Source organism: Pipistrellus hanaki (assembly GCF_964339955.1).
Source record: "Pipistrellus hanaki genome assembly, chromosome: 9".
Lineage (NCBI taxonomy): Eukaryota > Metazoa > Chordata > Mammalia > Chiroptera > Vespertilionidae > Pipistrellus > Pipistrellus hanaki.
In genome coordinates, this window is record NC_140511.1 from 22,427,424 (window position 1) to 22,447,541 (window position 20,118).

The 20,118-nt window shown below is 40.9% G+C and overlaps 1 pseudogene across 1 annotated transcript in view; it reads right to left on the reverse strand.

The window, feature by feature from the left end:
• Nucleotides 1-9,116: 9,116 nt before the first annotated feature.
• Nucleotides 9,117-20,118, reverse strand: part of LOC311627620 (large ribosomal subunit protein uL11-like) — a 40,119-nt pseudogene continuing 29,117 nt past the window's right edge. The window contains exon 2 of the transcript in view: nucleotides 9,117-9,796. The product of the transcript in view is annotated as a large ribosomal subunit protein uL11-like (transcript). The remainder of the gene's footprint in view (nucleotides 9,797-20,118) is intronic.

Here is a 20,118-nt window from a genome sequence, read left to right on the forward strand (position 1 = left end):
AAGTTATATGCTTTCTACATCATATACAGGCCTGATACTGTATGTGCCATTCGTTTTACCACAGTTATCCGAGGTGCTGTGAGGAGAAGGAAGTGCTCATTTGTTGGGGGTGCTATTTGGAACAAGTTTTTCAGAAGTAGGTTAAGCCACAATGGCAGTATGAAACTTATTTAAAAGCTGCCAGACATAAGTATAACAAAATATAAGTAGAACATGTGTTTTTAATTATATAAAATGGAATTTTGCTTTTGTCATATTTTTTTAAAAGTTTTAAAAAAAACCCCAAAACTATTGCCAGCCTGAGAAAATGACAGTGAGAGGAAGGGGAAGAAGTAGATAAAGTGTCAGTTGCAATATGACGTATTCAAATAAAACCTCCATCCAACACTTGCTTCCATCTCCTTGACTGCCCAGTCTCCTGCGCATCACTATTCTGGTCCCCTTCCTTACACTCCAGAGGGCAGGGAACATATCTGCTATTTCATAGTAACCCTTTCCTACACACTATGAATAGGAAAGCCCTCCCCCACTCTGAAAAAAACGCTTGTAGATGCTCAGGTATACACACACACACACACACACACACACACACTCACACTCACACATTCTCTCTCTCTCTCTCTCTCTCTCTCTCTCTCTCTCTCTCTCTCTCTCTCTCTCTCTCTCTCTCTCTCTCTCTCCAGGAGATTCATGTCTTCTGCCTCCACTCTACTCCACCCCCTCAAATTCCATCCTCTGACCTCCCAAAGTAAGTCCTTCTCCGCTATAAAATGGGCACTCAGTACAGAACAGCAGTCAATGCCAGGGTCTGACCTGACCACAGTCTCTGCATCCCCGCAGTGCCTAGCGCCTTGCCTGGTGGGAAGAAGGCATTCGGACATGTTTGATGAGGCACCTGCAAGACGGACATGCCGCTTTCACTAAGGATGTGTGGGAAAGGAGGCAGGGCTCTGGGGCAGTGTGTTGGTAGGTGAGTGAGTGCCAGGGTGAGACAAAGGCTTGCAGAACAAAGGCATGGTGACTATATATTGAAGTTTAGAAGTTGTTTTCTTTTAGATCGCAACCAGATCAAGAGAGAAGCACACAGCACGTACACACACACACACACACACACACACACACACACACACACACACACATTTAAGAGAGAAGAATGAAGGGGGGAGGAGAGAAAGACACACACACACATACACACAACACACACACACACACACACGGAGAGAGAGGTGAAAGAGAAATCTTGATTGGCTGCCTCCAGCGCGCCCCCTACTTGGGATCAAGCCCACAACTGGGCAAGTGCTCTGAAAAGGAATGGAACCAGCAACCTTCTATGCATGGGATGATTTTTTTGTTAGAGAAATCCTAAATTTCCGAAACTGGACTCTGCTGATCCCAGGAAAAAAAAAAAAGGATAATCTCGGAAACAAAAGGAACTGCTGAACAGTGATGTGGGTAGATGAGATGCTTAAAGATGAGACATATAGTAAACCACAAAGGTGCCAGCAGGGTGATGACTACCATCAGGTTTTCCAGGTTGCAGTCTGGCTCCTCATGGGCTCAGAGGGCAAGGCCAGGCCCCCCAGAGAGGACCCAGGAAGCCGGGAGTGTTCCCTGCTCGGCAGGGGCCCGGGTTACTCCTCCCTGGCCTGTCCTGCATCCCTGGAGGCACAGAGAACACTGCGCTGGTGAGGCATTTCCACCCCGAGAGACTCCCTTCAATCACTGTCGCGCTCACAAAAAGCCCTGGCCTGCTTTCCTTGTCTCAGCTGGAGAGGGGTGCCCAGCTCTTGCCAGAAACGAATTCTTGATGTAGTTGACAAAAATAAAACTGCCTGTGAAAAGCCAGTTTATACATTAAAGACAGACACATAGCTTTAGTGGCAATTGTATTTACTGGGGAAAATAAATAACAGACTAAATCATCAAATAACACTCTCTCCTCCTTTCTTCCCGACCCAGCTTTCCTTCTCCCCGCTCTGTGCTCAGCCCACAGTCTCTCTGTGGGTAGTTTATTTCACCAAAGAAGCTGTTTGATCAACTTGAACTATATATCAGCTGAAAACAAATCCATTTGACCAGGAGAGGGGTGGCATGAACCCTTTGTCTTTCATAGGAAAAAATGGGGGCTGAGATGTTACTGACCATAGGGACGGAGGAAAAACATGATCATTTTGAAGTCTCCCGTCACTTTTCACTTGGCTTTTATTTAAAACGTTAATCCCTTTCCCCCACACCAATTGAAACTAAAAAAACAAAAAAAACAAAAAACAAAAACACTCCATTTAAAAAAAATTATTTTACTAGTGGCCTGATGCATGAAGATTCATGTAAGAATAGGCCTTCCTTACCCTGGCTGCTGGCAGCACCTTTCTGTCTTCCCACACTGTACAGAGGCCAGGGGCAGCTGGGGTGTGCAAAATGCCATGGCAACGATGCAAGCATCCCACCCTGCTCCCAGCTGCTCTGTGCCTGCTTATGCAAATTAACCCACCATCTTTGTTGGGTTAATTTGCATACTCACTCCTGATTGGCTGGTAGATATTGCAAAGGTAAGGTCAATTAGCATGTTACTCTTTTATTAGGTAGTTTGTTTGTTTATTTATTTACTTATTCATTTATTCATTTATTCATTCATTTTTGCTGCTTCCAAAATCCAGCCCTGTTATGGCAATTTAGGACAAAAGAGGGTCAGACCTTCCCAAAGGTCCTTTCCCCTTAAGAAATTCTGAAGGAGGCATCTGTTTTATGACTCTCTTAGGTAGGTTGGGGGCCACACGATACTGGTTTAAAAAGCAGACAGTTTTAAAGCTGGGAGGAAAATAGCTTTAAACTCTCCACCTCAATTTGCTGAACTATTTCATCCTCTGTCATGACACAAATATCTATGATGTTAGAGACACTTGGGTTGAGCTATTAGACTCTTATCAAAATATGTGCTTATCATTACAGAATCACAGAGTGATAAAAATGTGACCTAAACTGTTATTAGTAAGCAGGATTTAGCTTTCCTTTGGCTTAGTTTTTCCCATCTGGTTTTGGTTTTTGTGGTTGCCTTTCCAGTTCTGAGCAAATGTAATAAAAAAGAAGATTAAGAAAAATGAAAACACAATATGATTTGTGAATCTCATCCAGTCCAATCCTTTAAGTAAATTGATTTTTTAGGAAATCAGGACTGGAGTATGATACTATGCTAGAGACCCATGTATCAAATATTCAAATCGGTACACAGATATAAAATAAACGATTCTTTCTGGAATGCTCTTTTAAACAGAGAAAAATATCATTCCACCCTACGCTGATCCTCCATAACATCAAAAGGGAGGAAGAAAGAAAGAAAGAAAGAGACAAAGAAAGAAGAGTAGAAAAAAAGAGAAAAAAAAGAAATCCATCAATGAGGAAAAGCACAAAAAAATTATTGGTGAGAGTGGTCAAGAGCCTGGAGGCAAGTTCCTGCAGGTAACCATTGATCCTCTGACCGAAGGTTCCCCTTATTTTCCACAGAATTCATCTACCAGGGCACAATGAAAGCACATGCTTTCTGTTACCTTGGTCACCCCAACTTGGGTCCAACCTGTTCTATTTCTTGGTCATAACATGGAAGTATAGTAATAATAATAATAGCTCACAACCATTATGTGCCAATTGTTACATTAACTATAATATAAGCATTACCTTTGGTCATCAGAGCAATCCTCTGTGGAAGGCTCCTTCTTTTCTCCTTCTCCTTCTCCTTCTCCTCCTCCTCCTTCTAATATATTTTATCAATTTTTTTACAGAGAGGAAAGGAGAGGGATAGAGTTAGAAACATCAATGAGAAATATTAATCAGCAGACCTCCTACAGGGTATGTGCCTACAACCAAGGTACATGTCGTTGACCAGAACAGAACCAGGGACCCTTGAGTCCACAGGCCAACGCTCTATTCACTGAGCCAAACTGGCAAGGACTATTATTATTATCACTGCTTTTTTTGAGGGGGAAATCAAAGCTTGGAGATGCTAAAAGACTTGCTTTAGTCATAGAGTTATTAAGGAGGTGGAACAGAATTTGAAACAACAGCTCTACACCAACACTCATTCTTTATCCTGAATCTCTTCAGTCTGAGTCAGGCACCCACCAGGAAAAGAAAATTAGCTGGAAGGGCTGAGGCTCACCCTCCTTGTTCTGACTCCCAGCTTATTGGCACGCTCCCGATCAGCACACGAATATTACAGTTCGTCTTCTCATCTGTCTACTAGTTCATCTTTTCTATTGGACCAGAGCTCAGAACTCCACAGTGCCTGACACACAGTAGGTGCTTCAAACATTGTTCTTGGGTAAAATGTGCTAAAAATGATTACACACCGGGCATTTATAATAATTAATACTAGTCATGCATAGCAAATTCTGCATGTTTCCTCCCACCCCCACCCCAGATATTCAAAAGTTTGTAATTGAATACAAAATTTTAAAACCTAGGCAGGTGCAGTTGAAAATATAATCTGACCCATAATTGCCATTATTATAGTTGACATTTGCAAATTTAATTCTAATTACAGAATTAATCGTTGCATTGTATTGAAAAGAAAAGGAAGTGTTTTAATTTAACATTTTAATAGAAAGTGTAGGAACACTTGCTAACTTCATTTAAAAAAAAACCTGCCATCAAGTAATTTTTGAATAGCTATGCCACAAAACACAATTAGCTTTTTTGATGGAAGATATCTTATTTTAACAGAGGGTTTTACCTTTCAGCCTTGCATTGTATTTAGCTCAGGCCTCAGATGCCCTCTAGTGGTGATACATAGTAAGTAAATAATACAGTAAGTGGAAAATAAAAGTAATTTATTGGGTGTTGGCCCTTACACAATCAGTAACCACATCTGTTCTGACTTATTAGATAAATCGAATATAATGAAAAAAGTTGGGATTTTTTTGGTCTTCCCAGATTAATGTAACGTCCTTTTAAAAGGTCTCCAAGTATTAAAACAATAGTAGAAATACCAAACATACACAAAATGAATAAATAAGAGATAGAGCATAATTAAAAAAAAAATGTATATGTATCCAGGACCTGGCTTGAGAAAGAGAAAAATAAATAACAAGAAAAAGAAAAGCACTCAGTTTTTGTTTGAGTTAAAAGGCCATTGTTTTTCCATGTTATCATACTCCCAAGACACAGAATAAGAAAACTCATCTCCATGTGACTAAAATCAGCCCTCAGCCTGTGCTCTCTCCAGCTGATCCAAACACTGTTATACTGAGGACACAGAGAAAAAGCTTTCAGAATGCCTTGCACAAGTGAGCACACAATAAATGTTTACTTATTGGGTCCTCAGGAAACAATCTTTTGTTAATAAGTCTTGACTGTTTGAATCTTTCAAAAGATAACCTGCAGGAATAGAAATTTCTATCATGGAGAAAATTAATATTTTCTAGCTGCTTTCAAATTAAATTAGAGACATACCTTGGAATATTGCAGTTCAGTTCTGGACCACTTTAGGAAAGTGAGTATAGTGATAAAGCTAGTGGTAAACTTCCTCTCTCCCATATCCCCAAGTTACCTTTATTTATATTTTAAAATCTTTATCACTTTTTAAAAATATTTTTATTGATTTTTCACAGAGAGGAAGAGAGAGGGATAGAGAATTAGAAACATCGATGAGAGAGAATCATCTATCAGCTGCCTCTTGCACACCCCCCACTGGGGATGTGCCCGCAACCAAGGTACATGCCCTTGACTGGAATCGAACCCGGGACCTTTCAGTCCGCAGGCCAACGCTCTATCCACTGAGCCAAACTGGTCCCAGCTAAAATCTTTATCATTGAAAGTATGACATATGTTCCCTTTTTGGCCCCATTGACTGCTTCTAGCCCCTCCCCCATCCCAAGCCTTCATCTCACTATTGTCTGTGTCCATGGGTATATATGCATACAAGTTCTTTGGTAGATCTCTTCCCACCCACCCACCCGCCTCATGCCTTCCCTCAGATTTGACAATCTGTCTCATGCTTCTATGTCTCTGGACCTATTTTGTTCATCAGTATGTTTTGTTCATTGGATTCCACATATGATTGAGCTCATGTGATGCTTGTCTTTCTTTGACTGGATTATTGTGAGTGATAATCTTTGGGTGGTAGAAGATATTGCCTCCACTTCGTTAAAGACGTGACACCTATGAAGCACAATAAAGCGAAGCACACTAAAAGGAAGTATGCCTGTATTCCAAAATCATTACCAGAGGAAATTGTTTCATTCACATTCTAAAAATGGAAACAATGGTCACTTGAAAGAGTCTGATTGAAAACTTTCAGTGTTGCTATCAGGATCACTTCTAGCAGCTCTACCAATTTAGATGAGTTATAATTGAGAAATATTTGTTAAACTTATTTTATTGATTTTTCACAGAGAGGAAGGGAGAGGGATAGAGAGTCAGAAACATCGATCAGCTGCCTCCTGCACACCCTCCACTGGGGATGTGCTTGCAACCAAGGTACATGGTCTTGACTGGAATTGAACATGGCATCCTTCAGTCCACAGACCGATGCTCTATCCCAGTTGTTGGCAAACTGTGGCTCATGAGCCACATGCTGCTCTTTGGCCCCTTGAATGTGGCTCTTCCACAAAATACCACGTGCAGGCATGCATATACAGTGCCATTGAAACTTTGTGGCCCATGCGCAGAAGTTGGTTTTCGGCTCTCAAAAGAAATTTCAATCATTGTACTGTTGATATTTGGCTCTGTTGACTATTGAGTTTGCAGACCACTGCTCTATCCACTGAGCCAAACCGGTTAGGGCTCAGAATATTTTATTATGTTTCAACATATTGGAAATTGATAAAACAAACAAACAAACAAACCCTGATTTCTTAAATTTGTATAGATCCAAACTATATTTCAATGGTAAACACTCAAATTGAATCTGATGACAGTTTTCAATTTGTAAATAGAAAAAAAAAATGGTTTAAAATACACAGAAATATACAGATGGGACTCAATATGCTTGTCCACAAGGTGTCACCATGGTACCTATGAAATATAGTTATAGCTATATTTATCTGTCTGTGACCTTATTTTTTAAAAAAACAAGCCATCAGTGGGTATAGGTGGAAAAGTGCAGAGTGGATAAACGGAAATGGAAAAAATAAAATAAATTTAAAATAAATAAATAAATAAACAGTTATAAAACATCTATACATCAGCACATGATTCTGAAATTAAGCACACATAAGAAATAAGTGAATTCATAAATGTCTAACATATATGAAAGTGAAACTTATTTGTTTAGATGTATATTGACATTTTAATTATAAGCATTCAAGGACAGTATTAAACTGATAATCTAAAAATATATGTACGGCTGTATTTAAGATTATTCATTTTTTGACAGATACCCTAAAAAACATGATATGTTCCTGAACTGTGACTCTCCTCACCAAGTATGTGATACACTCCTGAGTAGTTACAGATTGAGGTAAAACTTTTATATTTACTGTGCACGAGTGATGGTTAAAGAATTGAGTCACGAGTGATTTCTGAGTGATAAACAACTGACAATTTGTGCTTGTCCTCTGTTTCTGCTTTAAGTTGGCTCAAGGTTAAGAGCCAAGAAGTCAAAGCAGAGTTCAAAATCCAGGTCAGCAGCCACCTGTACAACCTCCAGCAAGTTCACTAACTCCCCGAGCTGGCTTTTTTACTTATAAAATAGCACTCCGTCTCATTGCTGTGGTGAGAGTAAATCAAGACAATGCATGTAAAGCACCCAGCACAGAAGTTGTTATTAATTTCAGGAGAAAAATGTTCTGCAGACTCACATTTTATGCTTTGATCACAGACCTTAGCATATGAGAGACATGAGTTGGGTTCACAGATATGGAATTTCTGTGTAATAAAATTCAAACATCCCTATAAAAATCTAAATACTCGCAATAACCGATATCCCACAAAGGACTCTAATCAAGGTTTTGTTTGCTAAACTCAATACTTTGTTTGAAGAGCAAGCAGACGTCTGGCCTTGCTTTCTGGAATGGTTTTCTTCTCCTGGTGAGAGTCACTGAGATTCGCCTTAAGTCTGGCAGCTGCACACAAACATCATTTGGCCAATTTTAGGCAACCTGTGGGATTTCTTCTCATCTTCTATGTGGCATTGTAGTATTCTCCTTTTTTTTTTTTTTTTTTTTTTTTAAAGCCTTCGACAGCTCCCCAAGGCTCTGAGAACAAAGTACAAATGAGGCAGCTTGCCCAATTAGTCGAATCAGCCTCAGATATGGTACCCGCATATTCCCACCACCAGCTCATCAGCCACACTTTACAAATGAGAACTCTGAATGCCAGAAGGCTGAAATGACGTGCCCAAAGCAATATTGCTCCTCAGTGACTGAGGTAAGACTAGAATCCCGGCGTCTCGTTGGCATCATCTCTGCATGAAGGGGACTCCTAATCTCAGAAGAACCAGAAGGATCGCATTCAAGACAAGTGCTAATGTTAATGGCCTCAAGGAGGCTGGAACAAAACTGTAGAGCACTCACCTGTCCACAGCAGTCAGGTTTCTCCAGGGGTGAGATGTGTCCAGGGCCATAGCAAGTGCCTCTTTTTGTTTGTGATCTCTTCTTTATTTTTTTGTCTGTCTCTAAATGTTTAAATGAGACAACTAACTGAAACAAGTAACGCTACTGCTGCTTTTTGCAGGAGGCACATTGGCCTGTGGACTACTCTGAGGCCCGGAGTCCTACCCTGTGGGTGGGGACTTTGCTAGAAGCTCAGGCCTGCATTGGAGGAAACCTTCGCCACTCGCAGTGTGCGCTGTGGGTCAGCAGCCTGCGCATCCCGGGAGCCTGTTTGAAATGCAGAGTCCTGACCACATCCATATTTTGGAATCTGAATCTGCATCAGAATCACAGATTCCCAAGTAACCAGTGTAGACACTAAAGTTTGAGAAGAACCATCTTAAGCACTGCATGAAAGAGCCTCACGGAAGCTGAAGCAGGAAGCTAAATTGTGTTTAGATTTCTTTGTGATGCTCTGGCTGGTTGCCAAAGGGAAAAACTTTGTTTTTTGTGTTTTTTGTTTGTTTTGTTTTGTTTTGTTTTGGTTGTCAAATGATCTTTAATTGAAACATTTTCCTTCGTAATTCTTAACTAGCCACTAGCCAGACATTCCACGGCACCACTGTGGATCTCATCTATGATGTCATGAGGGTGGAGGCCATCAACATTGCACCCCACAGGCTGGCACTCCCCAGGATCCCTTTAATGATTCCAGAGAGTTCTCTAGCTATAGGTCCTATAGGTCGGTGCCGCGTCTGTCGGGCTATGCTGACAATCTCAGCAAAAGGGGTATTTCCACTGAGCTTAATGTGTTTTTCTTCTTTCTGTCTCTTGGTGGTTCTTTGAGGGCTTTGGTGACCAGGGCAGAAGCAGAAGGCACTGCTTCCATCTGGGTCTTTCTGTTCTCAATGGCCAGTTCCACCGTGACCCTCAGACCCTTCCAATCACCAGCTGCTTTGGCAATGTCATCACCAACTTTTTCTGGAGACAGGCCCAGGGGACCAATCTTAGGGGCCAGGACAGACAGGGCACCCACACCCTGCCCCCCCCCCCCCCCCCCCCCCCCCCCCCCGGTGCACCTCAGGTACACGACTTTATTTCGTTAGGGTCGAACTTTGGGGCATGGTGGAGGCAATTGGTGTCTGATGAACCTGGATTCAGGAAGACAAAGAAAGTTGCCCCTGAGCCTCCTCCAAGCCAAAAGCCGAAAAGCCCTGAGTCGTTATTGACACTTTTTTGAAACTCCACAAATGAGAGTTTCCTTCTCCCTTCTTAAAGGAATTAGTTTTTAAACAAAGGAATTAGTTTTTAAACAAAACGGACAAAAATGTTTAGCTTCCTCTTTTGCTTTAGCTCTAAGAGAAAATTTTATTTATTAGAGGAATTTTAGATACACATATAGAAAAAATAAAATAAACCATTTGCCAGTGCAGAGTGATAGCCACTATTTTTACTATCCAATTTGTACATATATATGTATTTATTTAATCTTTTGAATAAATAATGCATTCATATAGTTATAAAATATGAAAAGCTATATAATAAAATTTTTGCCCATTCCTATACCCCATATGCTCAATGCCACCCCTATCCCAATAGATAACTACTCATTAATTTTTATACATTCTTTAAGAGATAGTAAGTATAATCACATAAACATGAGTATGTATGCTTTCTCCATTTTTACCAAAAATGATAGCTTTATTCTACACAGTTTTGCACCTTATTCATGTTTTCACAACTACTAAAAGACCTACATTTATGATACATTTCGTAAATTGTATTTCAATTTCTATTACCATAATCATTTCTCATATATCTATAGAGTCTTCATAAATGTTATTTGATATTAGAGGCCCAGTGCATGAAATTCTTGCATGGGTAGGGTCCCTAGGCCTGGCCAGAGATCAGAGCCCATTGGGGCTTTTCAGCTGCCTGCTGGGGCCTTCCTTCCCTGACTGATGACTGCTAGCTGGGGCCTTTCTTTGTTCCATGCCACCCCCTGGTGGTCAGCACACATCATAGCGATCAAACTCCTGGTCTCCCAGTCAAACTCCTGAGAGACACTTTGCTTATTAGCCTTTTATATATATAGATGGCCCCACAGTACTTCATTGTGTAAATTTGGAATAATTTATTTAACCAGTGGAGGTTACTGATGCACATTTTGGCCCTTTCCTGTTCCCCACTTCAGTTACAGATACCTTTGTAATGAAACTTGGTGCACAGATATCACTATGTCTGGGTACTGGGGGAGCTGGACAGACATACTCAACTGCCATCAAGAGCCCAGAATGCCCATATTCTTTCCCTTCCTCAGTTTTGTTCAGTTTCTTTTCAATTTGAGAAAATACTATGTATTTCTATATTAGTTATTATAGATAATACTAATATTATCTCCCTTTTCTCTTAATATATAAAGAGGCATTTATAGCTTGTCATAAATAAGGCTTAACTACTATGTAAAATGATGGGAAAGGGGGAAAGAGCAGATGATATTTCCACCTGGCAAAGTGTTCATTCCATAACTGGTAATAAAGGAATGAAATTACTTTGAGGCAAGTAGAAGTAGAAAAAAATAAATAAAAAGAAAGAAAACCTCACCTAACTCTGAGAAAATGGCAAAGGAACATTCATATGAAATGAATACCATACAGGAATCTGAACTTAAAACAGGTGGAAAATAATATTAGAAAAAGAGAAGCTTTTCATTGAAAAAGGTGTCTTAAAAGTCTGAATAAGCCAAATAACAAAGGAAATAGGTTTGCAGAGAGACGTGCATGGTCTACCATCCATCTTTGAAGCACAGGGCTTGGAAAGTATCAAGCAGAACCAGTTCTTGGTCAGAAACTATTTGAGATGGACTCACCAATCCAAGCAAACCCCTAATACCATAGCTTACCTCCTGGCAGAGTCTAGCAGGAGGCAGCTGACCATTGCAGTGCAAGATGATGCGATGAGATTGAGTTCAGTTCAAGCAGCAGAAATACGGAGAGGAAAACATAATTTTAGAACTGTTGGGGAATGCCCATTCTTAGGGTAGGCGAGGATACCAAAAGCCAACAAATTTTCTACTCTCTTCAATCCAATCCAATGCAATATGAAATTCAGCCTCAGAGAGCCAGTCAATCCAGGGTTAGAGGAAAGCTGAAGCCTTAAATATTTGAGATAAATTCCAAAAGGAAGGGTGAAAAGACTTGGTGATTGGAGAGGTATACTATATGCACATCTATTAACTAGCACGCTGTAATAGCTGAACTTGTAGGATGCATCATAAAGAACCTATAAGTGTGCTCCCTCACTATCTCACATGGCCCATAGGAAATCTGCAACTTTGACCCATTGTAAATGGGAATTCATTCACTCCCAAAATGTTTCCAGAGACTGCAGATAGGTCAATCCAATCAGCACCTCCTCTTTAGATTTCTCAGTCATGACTAGAATCCCTATGTATAATGTCTACTAGTAGGAGACCTGTTGGGTTCCAGAACCATTCTTCCCTGGGCTCCAGGAAAAGGTGTACAGGTACATACATACAGCTCCCAAAGTTCTCACAAAACCTTTTCTCATTTCCTACTCTAACTCTTTGCCACCTCCAACTCCCTTACAGGTTGTAAGTGTGGCTTAGGGCTGTAAAATGATTCTTGATGACTCTTTTGCAACTTATAGATTGGTGGTATGGCACCAAAATTTTACATGTAGTGTATTCAAAATATAGTTAAGTTTTAGTCATTTTTAAACAGCTGATAGGCACATCTGTAATAATAAAAGCATAATATGCTAATTAGACCAAACAGCCGAATCAACTTTCGGACATCATTCTGGATGTCCTTCCGGAGGAAGCCATGAGGGTGGGAGCCGCAGCAGAGGTGGTTAGGGGCTTTCAGGCAGGCAGGCGAGCAGTTAGGGGCAATCAGGTAGGCAGGAAGGCAGGCAGAGTGGTTATGGGTGATCAGGCAGGTGAGTAGTTAGGGGCAGTGAGGCAGGAAGGCTTAGTGATTGGGGGCAATCAAGCAGGCAGGCAGGTGAGTGGTTAGGAAGTAGCAGTCCCAGATTGTGAGAGGGTGCATGTTAGGCTGAGGAAATCATCCCCTCCCATGCCTGGATTTCATGTGCATATATAATTCTCGTGCATATATAATTTACATTCAAATTCCCATCACTTTTAGAGTGGCATTTTTAGTATCTAAAATACTGAGAAACTTGTATGATATGTTATCCTATGAACAACACAGACTAGAAGGGTCTTAAAATTTCTTGAATTTCTTTTTTATGTTTAAGGGGTTGCATGTTCTGGAAGATTTAAACTTTCAGGTTGAAAGTGTATTTTATTTTCCAGAGGAAAACATCCATGCTATTTTCTAGAGGAATAAGGAAATGAAATGCCACAAGTGAGGAAACCATTTAGGTTGGGGATTGTGTATGTATGTGTAAAATGCGGGATGTCTATGAGATAAATCTGTGTGGGAAAATGTCATTTTGGGATTGCATTTTTATGTTATGAAAGAGTGGGAAGGAGAAAGATGAATAATTGACCCTTGCCATTTTCCGTTTCCACTGCCTTCTCTCCCAAGCAGATAAAACACATAAATACTATCAATAAATGCAGACTGTAAAGCAGTACCTTGGCAGATGTGGATTATATTCTAAAGGAGCACATTCGAAGAGCATCACCCAAATCACTTATTTATTCTGCATCCCTTATACATACCTCAGTGCAATTCTGCAATATTATCATGCACTTTAAGCAAATCTCCCTTGCAAATTAGCTTGATCAAATTTTTAAGTTGGGTTTGGAGTATTTTTAGTCTAATATATATATATATATATATAGCCAATGACCAGAACACCATAACTGGAATGACTGGTCACTATGACGCCACTGCAGCCAGTGAACCAGCCCAATTAGGGGTGGGGCTGGCTGGCCAACCTCCCGAGGGCCCTACTTCCACCTGGCCCCACTCCTGATTGTCCCCCTACCCCAATAGGGGGTGGGGTTGGTCAGCCAATCTCCTGCAGCCCCTCTCCTTGGCCAGCCCCATCTCCAATGGGACCCCACCACCCTTATCAACCCATGGCCCCTCTTCCCAGCCAGCTCTGCTCCCCCATTATACCCCCACACTGGTGGGACTGGCCAGCCAACCTTCCAAGGCCCCTCCTCCATCCACTGATGCCCAATTGCCCCCCATTTGGGGGAAGGGCCAGCTGGCTCCCTGCCCATAGCCCCTCCCATGGCTGGCCCCTGCCCCAATCAGCCCCCCACCCCAATTAGGGCAGTGCCCTCTGGCCAAATGCCCATGACTCCTCCCCCCAGCTGGCCCGGCCATGATCAGGCCCTGATTGGGGCAGGCTGGCCAGCCAACCCCACACCTGCATGAATTCATGCATTGGGACCCTAGTATAAAATAACTTCATGCTATGCTAAGTGAAATAAGTCAGTCAGAAAAACACAGCAATCACATGATCTCATTCATAAGTGGAATCTAATTAACAAGATAAACTGATGAACAGAGTGGATCCATAGACATGGAAGCATGGAACGAGTGTGGAATCTCAGAAGGAAGGTAGAGGAGAGTGGATGAGTGGGAGGTAATCAACCGAAGACTTTGTATGCATATAGGCATAACCCATGGATGCAGACGTGGAGTGGTGATGGTCTGGGTGGGGGGAAGAAGATGGGCTGGAGAGGGTTGATGGGGGAAAAAAGGGGACATACGTAATACTTTCAATAATGAAGATTTAATAAATGAATAAATAAATAAATAAATCTATAATAATAAAAGCATAATATGCTAATTAAACCAGATGTCCTCTGGACATCCTTCTGGACAACCTTCTCAAAGTCCCAGGTGCCAGAGGGAAGCTGGTGCCAGCAGCTAGGGGAAGGAAGGCCTACTCTTGCATGAATTTTGTGCATCGAACCCCTAGTCCTATATAATAAAGAGGTAATATGCAAATTGACCATCATGCCATCACACAAGATAGCTGCCCCCATGTGGTCACAAGATAGCCACCACAAGATGGCCAGCAGGGGAGGGCAGTTGTGAGCAATCAGGCCAGCAGGGGAGAGCTATTAGGGGCAACCTGGATGGCAGGGAAGGGCAGTTGGGGGTGACCAGGCATGCAAGGGAGCAATTAGGAGTTGATCAAGCTGGTAGGGGAGTGATTAGTGGGTGATCAGTCTGGCAGGCAGAAGCAGTTAGGGGCAATCAGGCAGGCAGGCAGGTGAACAGTTGGATTGGGCCTAAACCAGCAGTTGGATATCCCCTGAGGGGTTCAAGATTGGAGAGGATGCAGGTTGGTCTGAGGGACAATGCACAACCCCTCCACATGGATGAATTTTATGCACTGTGCTTCTTGTAAATAAATAAAATAATTCTTCAGTTTATAAGAGTCACTATGAATTTTCTCCAATATTAAATCTTCCTCAGTATAGTTTTATAAATTAAATTTATGCCCTGGCTCGAGTGGCTTAGTTGGTTGAGCATCATCTCATGCACCAAGAGGTCGCTGGGTGGATTCCCAGTCAGGACATATACCCAGGTTGTAGGCTTAATCCCCAGTAGAAGGCATGCAGGAGGCAGCTGAAAGATATTTCTCTATCATCCTGTTGCTCTCTTTCCCTCTCCCTTTCTCTCTCTCTCTAAAACCAGTAACACCAATAAAAAACATATTAAATTAAATTTATTTAATTGGTAAAAAAAATACATTTTTTTGTAGCATAGACTCTCCTCAGAGCACACCAGGGGTATACTGAATATTGAGATGCCCCAAGTATCTTGGGCAGGAAAGAAAGCTAGATGGAGAGGACATACATATACCTATTTCTGAGCAAACTGGAGACAAGTCCTGTGTGGGAGGGCCTGTGGAGGTAGCCATGGCCAATTCGAAGGATCCCACGTGACGTAGGGGCTGTGCATCAAAAACGTTTGCTTTTTATTAACATCCTCTCACGTGTCCCCAGACAGGGGGCGAGTGCGGAGGAGGGATGTTTAGGACATGCGTCTTTTCTTCTGGGCCTTGTTTCTCTATCAGGATCACTCACGTTTAAAAACATGCCCAGAAGGGCAGGATCTGATGGCGTCATGGAGAGAGAAGAAAGAAGATGAAATGGGCCTGGAACCCTAAAAGAAGAAGCCAGGTCTCGTGCTAGCGTGAAAGGTGGGAGAAAAGTAAATGCTTCTCTGGGCTCCTTGAAGATGGGGAGAATGTCATCGCAAGTGGCCATTCAATACATGCTGCTTAAGGAAAGATGGCCGCGTCTCAGGCACGCAGCCGGCAGCCTGGCCAAGGCCTCAGCCCTGTCTTGCACGTTCAGCATCCTTTCCTCAGTGTGTGCACTTTGGAGGGCAGAGCCCACCTGCCAGGCGTTAGCCTACCCTCCCCCTAGCTGTCTCGGTGCCTCCCTCTTACCTCCTAGCACCTAGGAAGGATGGCACACTCACTCTGAGCCTCATAAAGGATTGCCTAGGATGATCAGATTAGAATAACTTATTTGTAACCATTATAAATGTCTAAGAAATGTGGTGGGTACCATTTTATTTTTGGATTTTGAGAATTACAGAAGGCACACGTGCAATTTAGCAAAGAGTAGAAAGCAGATAAGTTAAAAAGAAGAATCACTCGCTGTGGCACTAATGAGAGATAGCGAGATAACCATCTCCCTGTACAAAAATGGGATCACATTGTACATATTTTTGTGTCATGTTTTTCCCCCGTCGTGACAAACCGTGAGCATTTTTTTCCGCGGCAGAATTTTAGAAGCGCTCTATTAATGGGATGCCTTTCTCTGATGTCCTACTTTAACCCAGCTACAGCTTTAAAAAATAAATAAACTTGGTGGCTCTTTTCCTGCTCCTAATGAATCATTACCATTTATTATGCCTCCAGGATTCAGCAAACAGTGCCAGCTCTGCCTCTGACAGAAAAGAAATGGGTTCACCCAAACGGGGAAGTTCTATTTGAAAACACAGCTAAAAATACACAGAAGGGTAGCAACATCTCAAGGGCAAGGTGAACTTCACCGGCACGTGAGGCGTGGGGAAATCCTGGCACAGACTCCATCCTTCCCCTCCCCCAAGCGGCTAATGCAGCTGGGGAGAGAGATTCCAGCAGAGGAAAAGAAGTAGCTCCATCTTACAGCAGCATTCGCTCAAAAAGATTGTTCAGGCTTTAATAAACCCGTGCCTGCGGTCCTACTACTAAACTCAAAATCAGGACCACACCCGGGTAAGCTTGTGAACTCTGAGCCAGGGGTGCTGCAGAGAAAACCTCAGCTTGTCCAGCACTCAGAGCTGGGGGCACGAATGCTCCGGAGACACCTGAGCATGGACCCTCTTTTCTCCCTCCCACCCCAGCGAGGAGTGGCCCTATTGGTCAGACTTTGGTTCAATCAACAGAGAATCTGTGTTTTTCCTAAAGTGTACATGTCAGTGTTTTTTTCGTATGTTCACAGGTTGTCCAACAATCACCACTGGCTAATGTCAGAACATTTCCATCCCCCCAGAAAGAGGCCCTGAGCCCAACACAGTCATTCCCTGGCATCCACTCACAGACCTCCTCTCTGTCTGTGACTTTGCCTCTTTTGGATATTTCGTATAAAGGCAATCAAACACTATGTGTCTTCTGTGTCTGTTTTTAACTTAATGTCTTAGCACATGACAGAACTTTATTTTTTTAATGAAATTCATTGGGTTGACATTGGCTAATAAAACTATAGATTTCAGGTGTACAATTCTGTAATACATCATCAAGTCTCCTTCCATTACCACTTCTCCCCCATTTACTCCCCCGATCCTTTTTTCCCTCTGGTAATTGTTGCACTGTTGTTTGTGTCTAAGAGTTGTTTTTGATTATTATTATTTTATTTTTTGCTTAATCCTTTCATCCTTTCACATTTTTCACCCAGCCCTGTAAATCTGCCTTCCTCTGACAGCTGTCAGTCATGTTTTCTATACATTTTTTTTTGTTTTTGTTTATTAGATTCCACATATAAGTGAAATCATATGATACTTGTCTTTCTACAACTGATTTATTTCACTTAGTGTAATATTTTCCAAGTCTATCTATGCTGTTGCCAAGGGAAGATTTTCTTTCTTTCTTTCTTTCTTTTTTTTTTTTTTTTAAACAGCTGAATAGTATTCCATTGTGTAAATGCACCACAGCTTTTTTATCCACTCATCTACTGATGGGCACTTGGGCTGCTTCCAAATCTTGGCTAGTAAATAATGCTGCAATGATCATGGAAGTTCATATATTATTTCAAATTAGTGTTTCAGGATTCTTCGGATACATTTCCAGAGTGGAATCACTGGGTCATAAGGCAGTTTCATTTTTAATTTTTTTTTTTTGAGATAACACCATACTGGTTTCTACAGTGACTGCACCAATTTTCATTCTCACCAATAGTACATAAGGGTTCCTTTTTCTCCATATCCTCATCAACACTTGATGTTATATTTTTTTATTTTTTATGATAGTTATTCTGACATGTGTAAGGTGATTTCTAGTTGTGGTGTTAATTTGCATTTCTTTGATGATTAGTGACGTTGAACATCTTTCCATATGTCTATTGGACTTCTGTTTGTACTCTATGGAGAAGTGTCTATTCAGGTTCTCTGCCCATTTTTAAATTGGGCTGTTTGTTATTTTGGTGTTGAGTTTTATAAGTTCTTTATAAATTTAAGATATTAATGTCTTATCAGATGTATGATTGGTGAATATGTTCTCCCACTCAGTGGGTTGTCTTTTCATTTTGCAGATGGTTTCCTTTGCTGTGCAAAAACTTAGTTTGATATAGTCTCATTTGTTTATTAATTTATTTTGCTTTCATTGTCCTAGGAGATATATAAAATATATATTTCTATAAGAAATGTCTAAGATTTTATTGCCTATGTTTTCTTCTAGGATTTTTAAGGTTTTGGTCTAACATTGAAATCTTTAATACATTTTGTGTTTATTCTTGTGTAAGACGATAGTCTAGTTCCATTTTTTTGCATGTATCTGTCCAATTTTTCCAATACCACTTATTCAATAGAGTATCATTATCGTGTTGTTTGTCTTTGCTTCTTTGTCAAATATTAATTATCCGTAAAGGCTTGGGTTATTTCTGGGATCTCTATTCTGTTCCATTGATCTATATGTCTGTTTATATGCCAGTAGCATGCTGTTTTGACTACTATGGCCTTATAGTATCATTTAATATCAGGTAGCATGATTCCTCCAACTTTGTTTTTCTTGACATCAGTATTTGGAGATTTTAATCTTTCACCAAGATTAGCCACCAAATGAAGTAGAAATCTTATTATGCTAAGCGAAATAAGCCAGTCAGAGAAAGATAAATATCCCATGATCTCACTCATTTGTGAACAACATAAACTAATGAAAAAAAATAGATCCAAAACCATAGAAGCATCAAGTAGACTGTCCAACCTCAAAGGAAAAGCAGAGGGGGGGTGGGGAGATAAGAGATCAACCAAAGGACTTATATGCCTACATATAAGCATAACCAATGGATACAGACAGTAGAGGGATGAGGGCATGTGCTGGGAAGTGGGAATGGGTGGGGAGGTCAATGGGGGAAAAAAGGATACATATGTAATAGGTTAAACAATAAAGAACTTAACAAAAAAAAAAAATCAAAGTCTTGAATTCCTCCTGTCCCTTAGGAATCTCTTCAGATACGGCTGTGGGGAATATGAAAATGAAACCACAAGTCAGAGTTGGGTGGGGAGACATCTAAATTAGGAAACCCAGTTTCTCTTATCTGTGTTCAATTTAGGGGGGGGGGAGGGAAGAAAATAATATCCAGTATTGAGAAAGGAGCATTTGAAATCTCCAAATGTAAATGTGTATTTATCTATTTCTCCATTTGTTTGTGTCAGTGTTTACTTCTTGAATTTTGAAGTTCTCTCTCCATTTTTTAAAATCTCCAACATGGATATTCTTCCATGGATTTTTAGAGAGAGAGAGAAGGAAGGAAAGAGAGAGAGAAAGAAAAAAAAATCAATGTGAGAGAGAGACATTGATTGGTTGCCTCCTGCAAATGTTCTGACCAGGGTGGGAATAGAACCTGCAACTCAGGTATGTGCTCTGGACCAGGAATTGAACCCAAAACCCTTCAGTGCTCAGGCTAACATTCTAATCACTGAGCTACAGTCAGGGCAAAATTCTGTTGTTGTTTGAAACTCAGTTACTTATGAGGTATATGCAAATTCAGTATTATTGTCTTGTTGTATTAACCACATGCAAACAAATGAAACTGGATTATAGTTTGTGTCCATGTACAAAAATTAATTCAAATTGGATCAAAGACCTCAATATAAGTCCCCAAACAATAAATTACATAGAAAAAAATATAGGTACCAAACTTATAAACCTTGGTTATATAGAGGACATTTTATGAACTTGACCCCAAAGGTCAGGGAAGTAAGGAAAAAAATAAATGAATAGGACTATATCAAACTAAAAATATTCTGCACAGCAAAAGAAATTGGCAACAAAACAAAGAGGCAGCCAGCCAGATGATATTTTCAAAGAGTAGCTCTGACAAAGGTTTAATACATAAATATATAAAGAACTCATAAAACTCAAC